General features: G+C 37.1%; 1 long non-coding RNA gene across 1 annotated transcript in view; it reads left to right on the top strand.

Annotated features, from left to right (window-relative positions):
- LOC141417533 (uncharacterized) overlaps window positions 1-19680 on the top strand; it is a 32031-nt gene extending 12351 nt beyond the window's left edge. Inside the window, exons 3-4 of the long non-coding RNA XR_012442173.1 lie at window positions 15871-15905; window positions 16488-19680. This is a non-coding gene — a long non-coding RNA (uncharacterized lncRNA). The remainder of the gene's footprint in view (window positions 1-15870; window positions 15906-16487) is intronic.
- Window positions 19681-21298: the final 1618 nt, after the last annotated feature.

The following is a 21298-nucleotide window of genomic DNA, read 5'->3' as shown; positions in this document are numbered from 1 at the left end:
GGATCTTATCAAAGGCTTTTTTTCTGCATCTATTGAGATGATCAAGTGGTTTTTGTCTTTGCTTCTGTTAATGTGGTTTATTACGTTTATTGATTTTCATATGTTGAACCACCCCTGCATCCCTGGGATGAAGCCTACTTGGTCGTGGTGAATAATCTTTTTGATGTGTTGTTGAATTCGGTTTGCCATTATTTTGTTGAGGATTTTTGCGTCAATGTTCATTAAGGAGATTGGCCTATAGTTCTCCTTTTTGGAGGTGTCTTTGCCTGGTTTTGGGATAAGTGTAATATGGGCTTCATAAAATGTGTTTGGCAGTTTTCCTTCCCTTTCTATTTCATGGAACAGTTTAAGGAGGGTTGGTATCAGTTCTTCTTTAAAGGTCTGATAGAATTCAGCAGAGAATCCATCAGGTCCTGGACTTTTCTTTTTGGGGAGACTCTTGATTGCTGCTTCAATTTCATTTTGTGTTATAGGTCTATTCAGGTGATTAATGTCCTCTTGGTTCAGTTTTGGATGGTCATATATATCTAGAAATCTGTCCATTTCTTTAAGATTTTCAAATTTATTTGAATATAGGTTCTCAAAGTAGTCTCTGATGATTTCCTGGACTTCCATGGTGTTTGTTGTTATCTCCCCTTTTGCATTCCTGATTGTACTAATTTGGGTTTTTTCTTTGCCAGGGGTCTATCGATCTTGTTTATTTTTTCATTAATTCTTTGTATGTTTTTTTGGTTTCTATTTCATTGATTTCAGCTCTTATTTTTATTATTTCTCTCCTTCTATTTGTTTTGGGATTTGCTTGTTCTTGTTTTTCTAGGAGTTTGAAATGTATCATTAGGTCATTGATTTGGGATCTTTCAGTCTTTTTAATATATGCACTCATGGCTATAAACTTTCCTCTCAGGACTGCCTTAGCTGTGTCCCATAGGTTCCGGTAGGTTGTGTTTTCATTTTCATTGACTTCTAGGAACTTTTTAATTTCCTCTTTTATTTCATTGATGATCCATTCTTCATTAAGTAATGAGTTATTTAGTTTCCAGCTGTTTGCATATTTTTTGTCTTTACTTTTGTTGTTGAGTTCTACTTTTACTGCATTGTGATCAGATAGTATGCACAGTATAATTTCTATTTTCTTATATTTGCTGAGACTTGCTTTGTGCCCTAGGATATGATCTATTTTGGAGAAGGTTCCATGGGCTGCTGAGAAGAATGTATATTGTGTAGAAGCTGGATGAAATGTTCTGTAGACATCAACTAGGTCCATTTGATCTATAGCATATTTTAGATCTTGGATTTCTTTATTGATTTTTTGTTTGGATGACCTATCTATTGATGATAATGGGGTGTTAAAGTCTCCCATAACCACTGTGTTGGCATTTATATATGCTTTTAGGTCTTTCAGGGTATGTTTGATGAAATTGGGTGCGTTGACATTGGGTGCATACAGGTTGATGATTATTATTTCTTTTGGTCTATTTCCCTTTTCATTAGTATGGAATGTCCTTCTTTATCTTGTTTGATCAATGTAGGTTTGAAGTCTACTTTGTCAGAGATAAGTATTGCTACTCCTGCCTGTTTTCAGGGGCCATTGGCTTGGTAAATCTTCTTCCAGCTCTTCATCCTTAGCCTATGCTTATTTCTGTCTGTGAGATGGGTCTCCTGTAAGCAACAAATTGTTGGATCTTCCTTTTTAATCCATTTCATCAAGCAGTGCCTTTTGATGGGTGAATGAAGTCCTTTAACATTAAGCGTTAGTACTGATAGGTATGTGGTGATTCCTGTCATTTAGTTGTCTTAGTTGTTTGAAGGTTTGATTGTGTGTATCTAAGTTGAGGTTACTCTCTACCGTCTTGCTTTTTCTTTTCCTGTGGTTTGGTGCTGCCTGTCTTTTCATGGTTAAGTTGGGTTTCACTTTCTGTGTGCAGAATCCCCTGCAGAATCTTTTGTAGTGGTGGCTTTGTGGTCACATATTGTTTTAGTTTCTGCTTATCATGGAAGACTGCTGTCCTGTATTTTTTTTTTAATTGCCTGTCTTAAGTTCAGTAACTTGACCTCTGTTATGAGCAATCCACTCTTAAACTTAGCCAGTGAGTTCTTTCTTTCAGGTATTATAGTTCTAGAATATTATTTGCTTTAAAAAACAGCTTTGAATTCACTGTTGAAATTCTTCATCTCTCTATCCACATTTTAATCCATCTGTTTCACTATTTTCTTTGAAATATTTACATTGAAAAATATAGTTATAATTTTTAAAGTTTTTCTTTAATAATGCTAACCCCAGAATATTTTGTGGCTCTGCTTTACTGTGTATATTTTATCTTGATTATTGGTCACATTTTTCCTTGCCTTCTTTTTGTTTGTTTGGTTTTGGTGGTACTGGGGTTTGAACTCAGGGCTTTTGCTTGCTAGGCAGGTGCTCTATAGGAGTCCAGCCCTTCCTACATCTTTTTGCATCTCCTTACTTATGGGTTGTTTGCCAGACATTATTTATTTTTTTAAATTTTATTTTATTTTAATTTATTTTTTTATTATTCATATGTGCATACAATGCTTGGGTCATTTCTCCCCCTTGCCCCCTAACCAGACATTATTTATACAAAAACTGTAGAGACTGAAGTAGACGCTCTCTCTCCCACAGAGAGTTTGCCCTTTTCTCAGTTAGGCAGTTGTAAGGAACCATGAGACACCACAAGAAAGCAAATTAGGCCCTGGGCCCAGGTTGGATTTGCAACTGGACTCAGCTCACTTTGGTTTCGACTGTCTCTAGGGCAAGACCTGATCCTTGTGTGTTATAGGCCCCTTTCTCTAGTGGGACTTAAACTATGGCTCAAAAGAGTGAAAAAATAGTTGTCAGTAGTTGTCTCCTTAAAAGGAGAAAAGATTTATTTTGGCTCACAGTTTGAGAGGTTTCTGACCCCGTTGCTTTGGGCCTGTGGAGACACAGTGTATCAGGTGGGAACACATGCTAGAGAAGTCCATTCACTTCATGGCAGCTGGGGAGAAAAGAGAGGGACAGGAAAGGGCTGGGGTCCCAGTAATCCCCTGCAAGGGCACATCCCAGTGGCTTAACTTCCTTTGGCCTCACCTCCTAAAAGTTCCACAGAGCCATGGGTTGGGGACCAAGTCTTCAAAACATGAGCCTTTGGGGGACATTCAAGTTCCAAACTACCATGGGGAAATTTGACTCTGCCTGTTGGCTCAGTCCCCTTTCTGGCCAAGTCTCCTGGGCTTTGATGGAAATCCTGTCCTATCTCCGTCATCTCTGCCCTAGAAGTTGAACTTCTTAGCCTCCACATCATTTGATCCAAAACCTGCCAAATGTTCCACTGGGGGGCCTGCTGGGTGTGAGTGTAAGCCCCTCCTTCTAGTGTGACTTTGGCTCCCAGGAACTCTGAGGCTATGGGAGCTACAACTCTTTTGTGCTTGCTCAGACATCCAGTGTCCTATGCCACCCCAGATGCAAAAACCTTTTCCCTGCAGAAAGCTGGTCATGCATCAGGACCTTCTAGATCCTATTCTGATCCAGCCTGCAGGGCTTGTGAAGTCTTCACATTTCCCTTTTCTTCTACTATAGGCCCACTTCTCAGACAGGGCCTCAGAGAATGCCCCTTGGGGTGGAAACTATCAACACCCTCCTTCACTGCATGTGCATTCTCCCCCATTTTCTGCCCCCCATGGAGTGTCCTCTCTTCTAGTCCCCTTTGCCTTCCTCACTCTCCACACTGTGTTTGAAAACATGATTTTATGACGTCTTTCTCCCCTCAGCTGCTGCAGAGGGAAGAATGCTTTTGCCCTTGGAAAAAAAGTCTAAAAACTGACAACTACTCTGTTTTTTCATCAGTAAAAGCACACTGAGTCAACATGTTATTGTGAAGATTTGTAAACATACAAGGAAATTTGAAAGATATTTATAATGAATAACCCACATTCTCAGTGGGGACTTGGTAAGCTGGTGTGTGTGTGTGTATGTGTGTGTGTGTGTGTGTGTGTGAGAGAGAGAGAGAGAGAGAGAGAGAGCGAGCTCTTATGCCATTTACTGATTTCTTTGGTGTGTGTTTCTAGCAACACTGACTTCTTTTCATTCCTTTTAAAAACTGCTTATGTATGATTGACATATACAAAGCTGTAGATATTTAATGTATCCAACTTGATGTGTTTGGAGATATGTATACATCCTTGGGATCATCTCTACAATCAATGTAATAAACATCCACCAGCTCCAAAAAATTCCTCCTGCCTTTTCCCCCTTATTTTAAGAGCACTTAATATACTAGGCAACATCTTAACAAAATTTTAAGTAAACCATACATTAATCATAACCCCTTTGTGGTATATAATTGATTTCTAGAGTTTACTTACATAGCTGAAACTTTGTAACCTTTGATTAACACCTTCTCATTTCATACTCCATCTACCCTGGTAAGCACCATTCTACTCTCTGCTTATATGATTTTTCACTTTTTCAGATTCCTCATAAAAGTGAGATCATGTACTATTTATCTTTCATGTCTGACTTATGTCATTTACTACAATGTTCTCTACATCCATCCTACTGAATGGCAGGATTTCTTTCTTTCTTTCTTTCTTTCTTTTTTTTTATTATTCATATGTGCATACAAGGCTTGGGTCATTTCTCCCCCCTGCCCCCACCCCCTCCCTTACCACCCACTCCGCCCCCTCCCGCTCCCCCCCTCAATACCCAGCAGAAACTATTTTGCCCTTATCTCTAATTTTGTTGTACAGAGAGTATAAGCAATAATAGGAAGGAACAAGGGTTTTTGCTGGTTGAGATAAGGATAGCTATACAGGGCATTGACTCACATTGATTTCCTGTGCGTGGGTGTTACCTTCTAGGTTAATTCTTTTTGATCTCACCTTTTCTCTAGTACCTGTTCCCCTTTTCCTATTGGCCTCAGTTGCTTTTAAGGTATCTGCTTTAGTTTCTCTGCGTTAAGGGCAACAAATGCTAGCTAGTTTTTTAGGTGTCTTACCTATCCTCACCCCTCCCTTGTGTGCTCTCGCTTTTATCATGTGCTCATAGTCCAATCCCCTTGTTGTGTTTGCCCTTGATCTAATGTCCACATATGAGGGAGAACATACGATTTTTGGTCTTTTGGGCCAGGCTAACCTCACTCAGAATGATGTTCTCCAATTCCATCCATTTACCAGCGAATGATAACATTTCGTTCTTCTTCATGGCTGCATAAAATTCCATTGTGTATAGATACCACATTTCCTTGATCCATTCATCAGTGGTGGGGCATCTTGGCTGTTTCCATAACTTGGCTATTGTGAATAGTGCCGCAATAAACATGGGTGTGCAGGTGCCTCTGGAGTAACCTGTGTCACAGTCTTTTGGGTATATCCCCAAGAGTGGTATTGCTGGATCAAATGGCAGATCGATGTCCAGCTTTTTAAGTAGCCTCCAAATTTTTTTCCAGAGCTGAATAATATTCCATAGTGAATTTTCTTCATCCATTTGTCTGTTGATAGACATTCAGATGGTTTCCATATTTTGGCTGTTGTGAACAATGCTCAAATGACCATGAGGGTACAGATGTTTCCAACTATCATCTGTTGGTGTAACAAAATACCTAAGACTGGATGATTTGTAAAGGAAAGAAGGTAGGGGGTGTCACTAATTTGCATTCCTATCAACAGTGGAATATAAGGGCTCCTTTTCTCCCACATTTATACCTACATTTGTTTGTTTTCTAGTTGATACCCATTCTGAATGGGGTGAGATGGAATCTCAGTGTCATTTTGATTTGCATTTCTTTTATATCTATGGATGTTGAACATTCCTTTATGTATTTATTAGCCATTTGTATTTCTTCTTTTGAGAAATGTCTGTTGAATTCATTTGTTCTTTTGTTAATATGATTATTTGTTCTTTTGTGATTTAATTTTTGGGGTTGTTTATATATTCTGGATATTAATCCCTTGTCCAACAAATAGCCAGCAGAGATTTTTGGCCCAATTTGTCGGCTATCTCTTTGATCCAGGAATTATAAGTAAATACTTTTTTCTTTTGTTATGAAGAAGCTTTTTAATTTGGTGTGATCATATTTGTCAATCTCTGCCATTATTTCCTGAGCAGTTTGAGTCCTATACCTATATCATCAAGTATTTTCCATATGTTTCCCTAAAGTAGTCTCAGATTTTACATTAAGGTTTTTGGTCCATTTTTGAATTGACTTTTGTACAAAGTGAGAGATAGGGATCTACTTTTAGTCTTCTACATGTAGATACCCTGTTTTCCTAACACCATTTGTTAATAAGGCTATCTTTTTCCAAAAATGTGGTGACTGTAGCTGTATAGGATTATTTTGGGGTCTTCTATTTTATTCCATTGGTCTATGTGTCTGTTTTTGTGCCAGTACCATGCTATTTTTGTTGCTATAGTTCTGTAGTATAATTTGAGATCAGGTATTATAATACCTCCACCATTGTTCTTTTTGTTCAGGATTGTTTTGAATATTCAGGGTCTTTTGTATTTCCATGTGAATTTTCAGATTGATTTTTCTATTTCTGTGAAGGATGATACTGGAATTTTGATTAGAATTTAGATTCAATCAGTACATTGCTTTGGTAATATGGTCATTCTCACACCGTTGATTCTGACAATCCATGAACCTGGAAAGTCTTTCCATCTTCTAGCATCTTCTTTTATTTCTTTTCTCAGTGTTTTATAGTTTTTTCATTGCCTTAGTTAAGTATATTCCCAGGTAATTTTTTTAAGTTATTATGAATGGGATCATTTTCCTGATTTCTTTCTCAGCCTGTTTGTTACTGGTATATAGAAAAGCTACTTATTTTTGCAGATTGGTTTTGCATTCTGCTGGTTTGTCAGATCTAAGAGGTTTTTTGGTGGAGTCTTTGAAGTATAGGATCATATTACCCACAAGTTGGGATATTTTAACTTTTACCTTCCTTTTTGTGTCTAGTTTCTTTCTTTCTCTTCCTTTCTTGCTCTAGCTAAGAATTCGAGTACTATGTTGAGTAAAAGTAGAGAGAGTAGACACCCTTGTCTTGGTCTTGATTTCAGAGGAAATACTTTCAGTTTTTCCCCCATTTATTACAATGTTGGCTACTGTTTGTCATATACAGTTTTTATTTTATGTTGAGGTACATTCCTTCTATTCCTTGTTCCTTCAGGAATTTTATTATGAAGGATTGTTGAATTTTTCCAAAGGCTGTATCTATTGAGGTGACTGTGTGATTTTGTCCTTGATTCTGTTTATGTTTTGTATTACATTGCTTTGCATATGTTGAACCATCCTTATATCACTGGAATGAAATAAACTTGATCATGACATATGATCTTTTTAATGTGTTGGTGGATTTAATTTGCAAGTATTTTATTGAAAAATTTTGTATCTATGTTCACCAAGGAAAATTTACTTATTATGGTTTCTTTTTTTGTTGTGTCCCTTGCTGGTTTTGGTATCAGGGTAATACTGGTTTCATAAAATGAGATTGGTAGTGTTCTTTCCCTCTTTATTTTATGGAGTAGTTTGAGGAGCATTCGTGTTAGGTCCAGTAGAAATCACCAGGAAATTTCTGCAGTCCTTGACTTTGTTTTGTTGGAAGACTATTATTGCTTCAACTTCACTGCTCATTTTAGACCTGTTTAAGTTGTTTATATACTGTTTGTTCAATTTTGGTAGGCCCCAGGTGTCTAGAAATTTATCCATTATGTCTAGATTTTCCAGTTTATTGAAATGTAAATTTTTGAAACATTCTGTAATTATCCTTGGAATTTCATTGTTTTTCTTGTGATATACCCCTTTCAGCTCCAATTTTATTAATTTGCATCTTCTCCCTCTTTCTTTTGGTTAGTTTGACTAAGAGTCTGTTAATCTTGCTTATCTTTTAAAGAGCCAACTCAGCGATATCTTTCATTGATTTTTTTATGTTGTATTAGTCTCCATTTCATTAACTTCTGCCCTGACCTTTATTATTTATTTCTGTATAATGATTTTGGATTTGCTTGTTCTTGTTTTTACAAGAGATTGAGGTGCACCTTTAGGTTATTTGTTTGAGATATATCTGATTTTTAATGTAGGTATTCATAAGCTTTCCTCTTAGAACCTACTTTGCTGTGTCCCAAAATTTCTTATAATTTGTGTTTTCATTTTATTTCAGGATATTCTGATCTCCCCATTATTTTAATGATCCACTGATCATTTAATATATTGCTCAATCCTCATGTGTTAGCATATTTTCTGTAATTTCACTTGCCATTGGTTTCTAGTTTTATTCCATTGTGGTCTGATAAAATATAGAAAGTTATTTCAATTTTTTGCACTTATTAAGACACACTTCACATCCAAAAATGTGATCTATTTTGGAGAAAGTTTCATGGGCTACTGAAAAGAATGTATATTCTTTGGCTGTTTGGTGGGATATTATGTGGTTGTCTGTTGCTCTTTAGTGCAGTTTAATTCTGAGGTTTCTTTGTTGATTTTGTCTGGATGATCTATCTGTTGTTGAGAGTAAGAGACTAAAGTCATAAACTGATTGTGTTTGGGGTCTATTTGTGCTTTTATGTCCAGTAGTGTTTGCTTTATATGTTGGTAGGTATAGGCTTATATGTTTGGTATTTATATTTTTGGTGGGTATATCTCCTGCTGGATTGTTCCTTTTATCAATATGAAGTAACCTTCTTTGTCTCTTCTGACTAAGTTTTGTTTGATGTCTGCTTTTCACATGTAAGTATATGTACTTCTGCTTGCTTTGGGGCTGCATTTGCTTAGAATCTTTTTCCATCCTTTCACATTAAGATAGTATTTGTCTTTGCCAGTAAGGGGCATTTCTTATAGACAACAAATGGTTGGGTCTTGATTTTTATTGCATTCTACCAATCTGTATCTTTTGATTGGAAAATTGAAACCATTAACATTCAGAGTTGTTATTGAAAGATGTATAGTAATTCCTATCATTTTGTTGGTTTTGCAGTGTTTAATTCTTTTGTAGTGTACATCTTTCTTTGCTTATCTACTTATCCAGTGAAATTTATTATTTCCTGTATTTTCATTGTTGCATTTATCTTCCTTTTCTATGTATAGGATTCATTTGAGTAACTTCTGCAGTGTTGGCTTAGTGGTCATAAATTCCTTTAGTTTTTGTTTATCATAGAGGGTTTTTATTTCTCCTTCAATTATGAAGGATAGCTTTGCTGGATTCAGAAATCTAGGTCGGAAGTTGTTTTCTTTTGGGGCTTGATATACATCATTCCCTGCCCTTCTTTCTTTTAGAGTTTCTTTGACAAATCTGCTGTTATTCTAATGTATTTACCTGTAGAAGTGACTTGGTGCTTCTCTCTTACAGCTTTCAATATTATTTGCTTATTCTGTATATTAAACATTTTAACTATAACATTGTGAGGAGAGGTTCTTTTCTGGTCCATTCTACTTGGTTTTCTAAAAGCCTCCTGTACCTAGATGTTAGTTTCTTTCCCATGATTTGGGAAATTTTCTGTGATGATTTTACTGAATATGTTTTTTATGCCTTTATGTTTCACCTCTTCTCTTTCTACTATGCTCATGATTCACAGGTGTGGTCTTTTAGTGGTGTCCAAGAGGTGTTTTGTATGTCTCATTCATATTTTCTTTTTTTTTTCCTTATCATTGCCTGAATGTTCTAATTAATCTATCTTGTCTTCAAGCTCCAATATTTTGTCTTCTACTTGATCCAGTCTATTTGCAAGACTTTCAACTGAGTTTTTAAATTTGACTTACTAAGCTTTGCATTTCCAGAATTTCAATTTGGTTTTTTTAGGATTTCTATATTTTTATTGAATTCCATTTTCATATCCTGCATTCTTCCTTATTTCATTCAACTATTTATTCTCTTGGGATTCATTCAGGTGTTTATTCATGTTCTCTTTAATTTCATTATTTGTGCTTAAATAATTCTTTTTAATTCTTTGAGATTTCATCCACTTCATGGTCATTAGAGTCTATTATTATGGAACTGTTGATTTTTGGAGGTATCATGCTGCTTTATTTCTTGAGAGCTTGTTTGGAGGTTCTAGCAGGGGAGCGCAGCTACTCGTATACCCTTGACCGAAGAACGGTCCTCCTCTATCGGGGATGGTCGTCCTCTTCGACCGAGCGCGCAGCTTCGGGAGGGACGCACATGGAGCGGTGAGGGAGGAAGGGGACACCCGCCTAGCCAGCCAGATCAGCCGAATCAACCCTGGCGATCAATGGGGTGACAGATGTCGCAGCCAGATCGCCCTCACATCCGCTGCTTTATTTCTTAATGTTTCTTTGGCTTCTGTGTTGGGTTTTGCACATCTGAGGCCAAGTCATTAGTTAGAGGTTTTAATCACCTGTTGTCTTTCAGTTGGAAGTATTCTCAGTGTTCAGGCAGGGTTGCTCTGCAGTTTCTCACTACTGGACTTAGGGTATAGCTCAGTAAACAAACATTTGCCAAGATGCTCAGGAAACCAGGTCCAATCCCTCAGCACCACTCAGAGAGAGGAAAAGTATCTGGAGCTGTTGTAGTTCCTAGTGTACAGGTTCTTAATGGACAGAGGGTGGGGACTGTCGAGGGTCAGTTGTTCACTTCAGGACTCTTTTCACTTCTTTGTGTACTAGGAGCTGCTGATGGTCACAAGGAATTTTGAAGCCAATGGAACAGGCAGGTTTCCCTTGTTTGTGGCTCCCAGGGGCAGCAGTGTCCACGCCTAGGGGTATTCTCCCCAGTGCATTGGGAAGTGAGGGGAGCAAACAGAACACTGAGTTCTGGATTGGAGGTAGAAAAATTGGAGATTCAGGAACTCTACCTGCATTTTAAGACTCTACCCAACAGTTAACCACCCTGTTAGAGGAGGAGGCTGAGGAAATCATGTAGTCCATGGGGATCTGGGTCACAGTTATCTGTCCTGCCAGATAAGAACCCCCACACAGCTGGAAGGTGGAGTCCACACACTATCATCACCAATTTCCAGGTACCAATATGACTTAGAGAAGGTCAGCACAACAGCAACTCTTTTGTTCCTATGCGAGCAAGCTCAGGCACATTACTATATAGAATTAGCACTTAAAATCTGCCGTAACATTTTAGTATACTTGTGAGTTGAATGTGTATCCAGTTCTATACCCATGAGCATCCCATCTCATTCCATACATGTAAATATAAATTGAAGACATAGGCATAATTCTCTGTACTTCAGCATGCATATTAACTAGATTTTCATTATTTTCTTTGATGCAAAATGAAATTTCAGTCTTAGTTGGAGTTTTGACAAATCCATATGCCTATGTATTCTAGCCCCTGTCAAGATATAGAAGAAATTTCTCTGTCTTCTATAGAAGATAACACCAGAAATTTCCCTTAAAGCTTGGCCAATGAAGATGTCCAGCTTTTTTGTACACTAAACCAAGACTCCTTCATTATATTTGATTAAGTGATTATTCTATTCACCAGAATGAATGATCATAAATTTGTTGACATATAGCTTTGGAAGTAGATGCAGAACAATAGCCTGAGAGCTTCAGTACCCAAAGTATACACCCATTGAGTCATGCCTCAAAGCATCACAGCCATCAAGCACAGACCAAGCCCACAGTCCCCAGGAAACAAGGGGATGAAAAAGCAACTTAAGTCTCATTCCCTGATTCCCTATTGCTACAGCTTCCACACAAAATATATGTGAATCATTCTGATAATAATCCTATGACATAGTTGTCCCAAAGAACACGTGTTTCTTTCCTAACCCCCACCCCTGGCTGATTCTGACCACAGTTCATTTGGCAATATATGCATTTGGCTTCCACCTGTCATAAGTCAAGGAAAAATATCAGTCAACAGTGAAAAACAAAATCCAGAAAGACATCAAGAAAAAGGAGAAAATAATCATTTGCCTTTAATTATGAGGAAGGATATTTTAGCCTCAAATGGTGAGAAACACTGGAACAGTGTTTCAAGTTCTAAACCACAAAACTATATTCCAGATGAAGAAAAGTAAATAAAAATCTCTTGCATAAAGGGCCAAAATTGAAAACATTTTCACAAATAATTTGATGTATCTGTGATATTAACCACATCAGGGACAGGGCATGATGGCTGCATTTTATTATTTGAGAATTTCTCAGGTCATAATATCTTGCACATGTATCATAGTTTATGAAGTTTTTGTTCTGGTCACCTCACTTTCCAGACCTGGTAAGAGTGGTTGGAGGTTACAAGAAGGCAGATTTCTTTAAGCATTAGGGCTGGGTAATGATTAAGTGGGTGGTTGCTAGAAGGCTCCAGATTTCATGATTTCATGACCGTATGACTTTCTAGTGACCATATTTTCCAAACTGATTCTGGGTCATTCCTTTGTCAAGTAAAAATATGATATCAAGGGATAAAAGAGTGTTCAGGAGTTTGTCATTGTTATTCAGGTCATCTGCCAAATGTATATATTTGCTACCAGTCCTTTTTTTTTTGCACATCTACAAAATAATGCCTTCTAGAATAATAACTCATTTAACAATTTTCCTATTTTCAGTTTTTCCGTATGATAAGTATTGCCACAAGCAATATCATAGCATAGAAAATTTTCTCTGAATGTTGGGTTATTACTTACACATAGGTAGAGGGGTGTAAACCTTTTCAATACTCTTGAGAAATGTAATAAAATCCCCTTCCAAAAAGTTTGTATCAACTTACGAACCTATAAAGAAAAGTATCAGGGTGTCTATTTCACTGCATCTTTACCAACACTAAGTGACAGTAATATATTGAGCACTTCAAATTGGAATAGAGCATGAAGATCCAGGTTGGAAAATTATCATACCAACTTGGAAAGGTTATAAAACAAATCCTGTTTGTAGATTTAGCTGGATGTACTTAAAGGTTCTATCTAACTTTATATTTACAACTGACTTTAATTATTATACAGCTAGTTATACTGTGATTGGTCATATGTAAAAGCAATTACTTTCCTCAAATTATTACTATAAATATATAAGAAAAGTCTAAATTAGTTCAAATGGTGCTAGTTTGATCTTTTGTCTTTCAAGATTTTTGGAATCTAAAGTCATTGTGCTTGCAATTAATTCATTTTAAGATGCAAATTATTGTTTATTATTATATATGTATATACACATTTAATCTGTGTGTGTGTGTGTGTGTGTGTGTATGTGTATGTGTGTGTAGTTAGTTAGTTAGCTATAGTTGGATAGTTAGCTTGGTCTTCCATAACAAAATACTATAGACTGGATAGTAACAGGAATTTATTTCTTAGCATTCTGGAGGCTAGGAGTCCAAGATCAGGGTACAACCTAGTTCATTTCTGGTGAGGGCTCTCCTCCTGGCTTACACATAGCCACATTTTCACTAACTTGAAAGAAAGGGAGAGGGGGAGAAAGAGAAAAAGTCCTTTTCTTTTTATAAGTCTACAGTCCTTCTGAGTTAGGGCTTCATCCTCATGACCTCACTAACCCTAAAAAGCCTTGTCACTAGATCCAGTTACATTGGAGGTTAGAGCTTTAACATGAATCTTTGGGGGATAATTCAACCCATAGGAATATTTATCTATAGTAAAATTTATTATTGGGATGATATTGAATAATAATAAATATTTTTAAGTATAAACTATCAGATTGACTTTGTTTTCAGTCTCAAGCTGTGGTCTAAGAGTCTTTCTCTGACTTCTCATCCAATCTTTCTCTAGAGCACTGGGTGAGACAGGCATTAACTCTCTAATAAAAAGAGATTAATGGTGCTAGAATTCTCTGAGAGGTTGACTTCAGACTTTTTCCCCTTTAGATTAAGTATCCATGCTAAGACCCATTATGATTATCTACTGCTGTCAGTTTTTACTGGCTGAAAACACCAACATTTATTTTATTATCTGTCATGTTTTTCATGAATTAGATATTCAGGAAGAGTTTGGCTAGGTGATTTTGGCTTTGGATCTTTCGTATAACTGTATCAAATGGTGGTTGACACTGGAACAAAGAAGTAGCTGGGGCAGGTGGGAGCTGGCCTAGAACCTCTTTCTCTCTGGATATAGCCTCAGAGCTCTCAGTGTGGTCTTTCTGCATGAGCTGATTTGTGCTTCTTCACAGCATGGCAGCCCCAAGGCAGACGAATGATGCTCTTGTAGCTCTGTGCTTTGGCACAGTGTTCCAGCTCTGAAGGTGGAAGCAGAATCCCCTGCCTTTGAAGTCATAAAGGACCACTTCCTCACTGTTCGTCATTTGCAAGGGAGGCCCAAAAGTACTTGCTTCAAGGAAGGGAGAGTTAGACTCTACCATTTAGTGAAAGCATGACAAGGCTTTTGAAGCGCAAATGGATGAAAGCTGTTGTTTCATCCATCTTTGGAAAAACAATCTGCTAAAAGCCCCTTTGTAGAGCACCTAGAATGAGAAATGAGTGCCTCCTATCAAAGTCTTTGTGGACAGTTCCAATCCTGAAATACTGTAAACAGTTTGGAGTACCTCTTTCCATCTGTGTATGGGAGAACGTGAAAATCCATCTCATGGGTGATGTAAGAGGAGACATGGTCATTGTCCTGGCACATTTGAAGGATAACATGTCATGTAGAAAGAAGCTGGTTTGTCCTGAGCTATTTCAGAAGGTTTTCAAGGACCTCCAGTATCTCAATGCTGAAACTCAGAGCTTTCTTGACTGATCATCCTCACCCATTTCCAACTTTATTAAGAAATAATTGACAAATAAAAGTTGTATATATTCAAAGTGTACATGATAATATGTATGTGCTATAAAGTGATTGCTCCAATCAAGCTAATTAACAGTCCTGCTATTTTTGTATATGTGCATAGTGAGAATACTTAGAGTCCACTCTTAACAAATTTTAAAGTAAATTAATACTTTATTAACTATAGACACCATACTGTAGATCTCCTTTCTCATCACTTTTTTATCTGTTTCATATATTTTGCATACAACTTTTTAAAAAAGTGTTGTGTTGGTTAAAAAAATGTATATGTGTAAAGCACCTCCCCTTAATTTTTCAAACCATTAGACTTGCTCAGATAAATGATAAACAAATGTCAGACTGGCAAAACTGAATGTAGTAAAAGTTGGCTTATTTAAACAAACTAGAATTCTGTGTCTTAAAATAGGAGTGGCCATATTCCAGAGGACACATAGCAGTAGACAATAGAAGGTGTAGGATAAATACACTATAACAATAAGAAATTTGTAACTTTTTGCAGTAAAATAACCGATATTAATATGAAATTGGATGTAATATTCCTGTGTTTTTAAATTAGAAGTTCTAAGAGAATTTCTTAGGTGGCAATAGCTAACCAGCTGATCCCTCTACATTACTATGGTACTGTGTAGAAAAGTTTATCCTGGCTTTGTCAGTTACCAGTTACATAACCTTGGACAACTTTCTTAACTTTTCTGTGCCTTGGTTTCCACATCTGTGAAATGGAGATAAGAGTAACACCCCACAAAATTGTTGTAAGGAAAAAGTGAGTAAATTAGATACAGACTCCCTGACTTACAATGGTGCAACTTACGATTTTTTTTTTTTTTGCAATAGTATAAAAGCAATACTCATTCAGTGGTGGCAGCAAGCCACAGCTCCCAGTGAACCACACAGTCACGAGGGAAAACGACCCACATTCTGCAGTGTTCTGTGTAGCCAGTCTTCTCTGGTATTGTGTTTTATATCTTCATATCCCATCCCTGTTTGTACGTGAGATATTTAATACTTTATTAGAAAATACACTTTGTGTTGGGTGATTTTGCCCAACTATAGGCTGATGTGAGTGTTCTGAGCATGTTTAAGGGAAGCAAGGCTAATCTATGATATTCAGTAGATTGAGTGTATTAAAATACTTGTGTGTTTTTTCTTTTCTTTTTCTTTCTTTCTTTTTTTGTTTTTTGCAGTGCTGGAGATTGAACCGGGGCCTTGCACATGCTAGGTAAGTGCTGAACCACTGAGCTATATCCCTAACTCTTTAAATAATTTTGCCTTACATTTTCAATTTTCAGTGGGTTTATTAGGACATAACTCCACTTAAGTCAAGGTGTGTCTGAACATATGATGTTTAGAGTATTGACTGGTGCATAGTAAGTACCATGTATGTTTTTAATAAATAAATAAAGATTTGAGAGCTATGAATGAACCTCTATGGAAAGTGATAAATAGGCACTTAGTGATTGAGCAATCCTGAGCAGCTGGAGGTGATACATTTTGTTGAAGGGATTGCTCATGTGGTACCAGTGGTCCACTGCTCCACTGAATTTGGATATAACAAGAGGGAAGTTGGAGTTACCTTTAGTTGGGGTGGCTTTAGTGGTCTAGATGAAGGACCAACAAACTTTTCCTGCAAAGGTCTGAATAGTGCTTTACTTTTGTTTTTAAATTTTTATTTATTTATTTTGTATTAGCATATGTTAATTGTACAAAGGGATTTCATTGTAATATTTCCATACATAAATATACTTAGATCAACTGTATAGTACTTTAGAATTTGAGGCCATTCTTTGTCATGTCTATTCAGCTCTGCCATTGTAGCATAAAAGTACCCATGGATGAGACATTCCTGAATTAAATGAACTGTTGGGCTGGACTGGGGCCACAATCCATAGTTTGCTGGCTCTTGTCTAGATTATACTGGGCCTGAGCAAGTGAGCTGGAAATACAATGGCTGTTGAGGAAGATAAAGAGCAGCAAGAAGTCAGACGTGAAGACAGATGGACAGCCCTGCCACAAAGCCATGTTGTGAAGTCCTGCAGTGAAGTCACCTGAACTCCCAACAGGTTCTCTGCTACATGACAGTGGAACCTGGGGCTAGGCATCCACAGAGATGCAGAGGAGACTATATCAGAAGTGGCAGTACATAAGTCATTCATTTTTCATCACTACGTGCTTCATTATTGCATTGCAATTTCTTTGAAAAGAGAGCTGAGACTTATTTTCCTTCAAATCAGGTCCAAACCCTTTGAACAATGCTGTCCATTCTGTGCATGCTTAGTGAGCATTTGCTGGCTGTCTTTATTTCTTCACCTGCAACTAGATCTCCCCAGGCCCATATGGAAATGTAAAAGTTCATGAGGGACTAATTCAGCGAGACTCTTCCAGGGGAAGCTCAGTCCCTGAGGGAAGTGATTACACACTGATGGAATTTTTGCACACTGAATGGAAAGATGATCTTTGCCTCTTGGCTGTGTCACAGTAATAAGTGGGAGACTGATTATTTCTAAGACTGTAGCTCTTCCCGGCACTGATAAGAATGGAATGTAGGCTACCATGGAGATTCAGGTCACTAATTAGTCCCAGAAGCCTTTATGTCTTGAATCACTGTTATATTAATTATGAATCAAATTAGAATGTTTGCAAAGGCCCAGCGCCAACTGTACTGCAGAGCCTGGTGACGGCATGGAGAGATCAAGGAGTGTCCCACCCAGCCCACTGCAGGGACCAGCGGATGAAACCAGGAGGCCTGCCTGAGCATGCAGTGACCTGGCCTGATCTTTGCTCCAGCTGTTTGGAACCTCCTGCCAGAGAACTTGTTACCAGCACAGAGTGGACAGAAGAAGGGAAGGAAGAGAACGATGGCCTCTCTTCCATTCCACAATTGGAGCTCTGTTGCAGTACTGTCCAGCTGGGAAAAAATACAGGACAATCATTTGAGCACTTTATTCAAATAGAAGATGATTTCAGATGTTTTCTCTCATGGACATAGCACATCTGGACTGCTGTCTGACATTGCTTTTAGATTTGGATGGACAGAGATTTAGTTTTGGTTGAACTATCCCATCTCCTCTTCCTTCATCTCTTTTTACTTTCTTGGGTTCTCCCTGTGCATAAAATCAAAATATACTCGATGCTCGGTTGTAAAATAAGTAGATGATAAATAGCAGTCTCTCTGACTGTTGGGTTATAATTCCATCGAGGGCTTGGGTTAAAGTCATAAACTACAATAAGTGAAGCGTGACCCACAAATAGCCTTCAAGATGGAATTACAACCCCATAATTCAGAGTGGACATTTGAAAAAAATAATTCCTAAACCTAGCTTTAATTTAGTGAAGGGCCCAACTGTGACATCTTGTGATCAGTTCATCAGTACACAAATGATTCCTCTCTATTAATCTGCTGAGATGTACTAATGTTGGGGTAAGCACCTGGCCTGTTTCCTAAAAGGGGATACTGTTGAAACCAGGCAGCATTGACCCAAACAAAACCAAAGAAGGAGACACTGGGTCTGACAGTAAGAATGTTATTGTCACAGGTGAACCTAAATGAGCAGGAGCAGACCTTGGGACTTCTGGAAGAAAGATGATTTCTGATAAGGGGACAGGAATTGTTTTCCTTTGTTTTTCTCACCTTTGTTTTTTCACTTGTGATATAACACAGAGGCTTAGTTTGAATTTTGTGAGAAGTTATAGAATGTCATAAGTTCCACCACTGTTGTGTATCTTACCACTTCTCTAAATGTATTTGCTGTTTCCCAAATTGATTCTGCTTGATCTCATAACTCATTAAAGCGAGTTGATCTCAAACAACCCAAGAGTTATGAGAAGCTTGTTCATGACAGTTTCTTATATGATGAAATTAAATATTCACATATTACAGAGAAAATAAACCAATTCCAACAATTTTGTAAGGAGGTAGATGTTTGAATGCAGCTTCTCGTGGTCATAAATTAAAACATCAAAATCCCCCAAGGTTTCTCTGTAGCCTAGATATTAAATGAAATACAATATGGGCAAAGGCTGGCACATGGTAAGGTTAATACATGGTCACTTATTGCTGTAATTTGTACCATAAGATTCAGAAATTCTTGATGTTTGCCTTTGTCTGTTATCGCTTCCCTCAACAAGGCTCTAGGCATCAGGAAAATAAGGGTCTCATTTGACCCTTTCTTTATTCCTTTCACATAGAGAACGTAGAATATCATTTATAACAAAATCTATGGCATAAATAAAAGCTACAAAAAAGAGTAATTTCAGCCTATCAGTTCAAAATGGACACAAGATAATTGTTTATTAGACTCATTGAGGTGCAATTTACATTCAGGTTTTATGTTTGTTACTTTTCTTCTAGGTTTTGTGTGTATGTATGTGTGTGTGTGTGTGTGTGTGTGTGTGTGTGTGTGGTCCTGGGGATTGAACCCAGGGTCTCATCACTTGAGCCACACCTCCAGCCTTTTTGTTGTTTGTATTTCGTTTTTGAGGTAAGGTCTGGCTAACTTAGTTCCAACTGACCTAGACCTCAAGATCCTCCTGCCTCTGCTTCCCAAATAATTAAGATTACAGGTATGTACTGCCACACCTGGCTTCTAGTTTCCTTTTTGATTGCACTGGGATTTGAACGCAAGGCTTTGCATTTGCTAGACAGATACTCTACAGCTTGAGCCAGCCTCCAGATCTTTTTTCTCTGATTTTCTTCAAGATAGGGTTTTGCTTTTTTCCCAGGCTTGCCTGGATCACAATACTCCTATTTTCTGCTTCTCGCCATAGCAGGGATGACAGGTGCATGCCATTGTGCCCAGCTATTGGATGCGATGGGGGTCTTGGAAATTTCTTGCCTGGCCTGGCCTACAAATGTGATCCTCCCTTTTTAAGCTTTCTGAGTAGCTAGGATTACATGCGTGAGTGACTGGTGCCAGCTCCAGCTTCTAGTTTCTTAAAGTGGAAATATTGTTGATTTGAGACCAGTTTTCTGTTACAAATACAAATTTTAAAGTTTTGAATTTCACTCTAAATATTCCTTTTACTTCATTCTACACATTTTGGTATATCACATTTTTAATTTTTGCTTTGGTTCAAAATATTTTCTAGTTTTTCTTGTGATTAACTTTGGATCCTTGTTACTGACATCTGGCAAGTTCCCAGAAGTCTTTGCTATTGATTTGTATTTTAATTTTTATGATCAAAAAACATACTTTGTATGATGACTGAGACTTGTTTTATGATCTAAAAATATGAGCTTTCTTTGTGAATATTTTGTTTGCATTTGAAAAAAATTTTATTCTTCTCCTATTGAGTGGAGTATTCCATGATTAGGTTAGTTGACTGGTAGTTTTATTCAAATGTTATGCGCTTTTCTGTCTGCTTATATCAATTATTGAGAAAAATATATTGAAATTTCTAACTATCTCTGTGGATTCATCTGCTCCTCATTTTCATTCTATCATTTTTGCTTATTTTGATTGTTAGGTATTATTAGGTGTACATACACTTATAATTATTATACTTACATGATGAATCAATACCTTTTCTTTTCTTTCCTTTTTTTTTTTTTTTTGGCTATCCTGGTGTTTGGACACTGAAGTCTTATCCCCAGTCCTTTTTTGGCTTTAGTTATTTCAGGGTCTCACATTTTGCCCAAGGCCAGCCTCAGACTGGTTCCTCCTAACTGTGCTTCCTGTGTAGCTGGGATTACAGGTGCGTGCTACAGATTGTTGGTTGAGATGGGGTTTTACTAACTTTTTTGCCTAGGGTTGTCCTTTAACTACAATTCTCCTATCTCTTCCTCCTGAGTAACTGGATTACATGTGTAAGCCATCATGCCTGGCTCATGAGTCAACTTCTTTATCATAATCAAATGTTTCTCTTTATCCTGGATAATAATGCTTGCTCTGAAATCTACTTTTCCTGATATGAATTAGAGCCATGACAGTTTTCTTTTGATTGGTGTAATTTGTTTCATCCTCTTCATTTTAACATATGTATCTTTATGCATAGTATGGGTTTCTTATAGACATAATATAGGTATGTCTTGTTTTTTAAAATCTGACAATGTTTTTTAATTAGAATGTGGAAAATTTTCTTTAATATTTTTATACTGCAAGTCTACAGTTAATAGATCCCTCCAGCTTTTATTTTCATGAACTCTTTTTTTTTCTATTTCTAATTTATTCTCTATTTTGTCTTAATTCTGGAAAGACAATTTTCCTAGGAATACAATTCTAGATGACAGTTTTCAAGTATTTATCCATTTTTCTCTTGGTTTGTATATTTTCTCAAAAGAAGTCTGTTGTCATACCTGCCTTAATTACTCTGTAAGTAATGGCCCTTTATCTCTGGTTACTTTTAAGATTTTACTTTTTATCTGTGCTTTCAGCATGTGATTACATTGGTTTATGTTTATTCTGCTTAGATTTTACTGAGCTTTTATGACATCTGGGTTTATAATCTTCATTAAATTTGGATAAACTTTTAACTATTATTTCTTCATATGTCTCTCCTCTCCCTTTCTGGGATGCTAATTACACATGTTAGACAGCTTTCCTTCACATATTATTCCATGGATACTAGAAATTACTTTTGGTTTTGTTACTCTTCTTTCTCTGTATTTAATTTTGG

This window comes from Castor canadensis, chromosome 2, assembly GCF_047511655.1.
Source record: "Castor canadensis chromosome 2, mCasCan1.hap1v2, whole genome shotgun sequence".
NCBI lineage: Eukaryota > Metazoa > Chordata > Mammalia > Rodentia > Castoridae > Castor > Castor canadensis.
The sequence above is the reverse complement of the archived record's forward strand: the minus strand, read 5'-3'. Positions and strand labels throughout refer to the sequence as shown.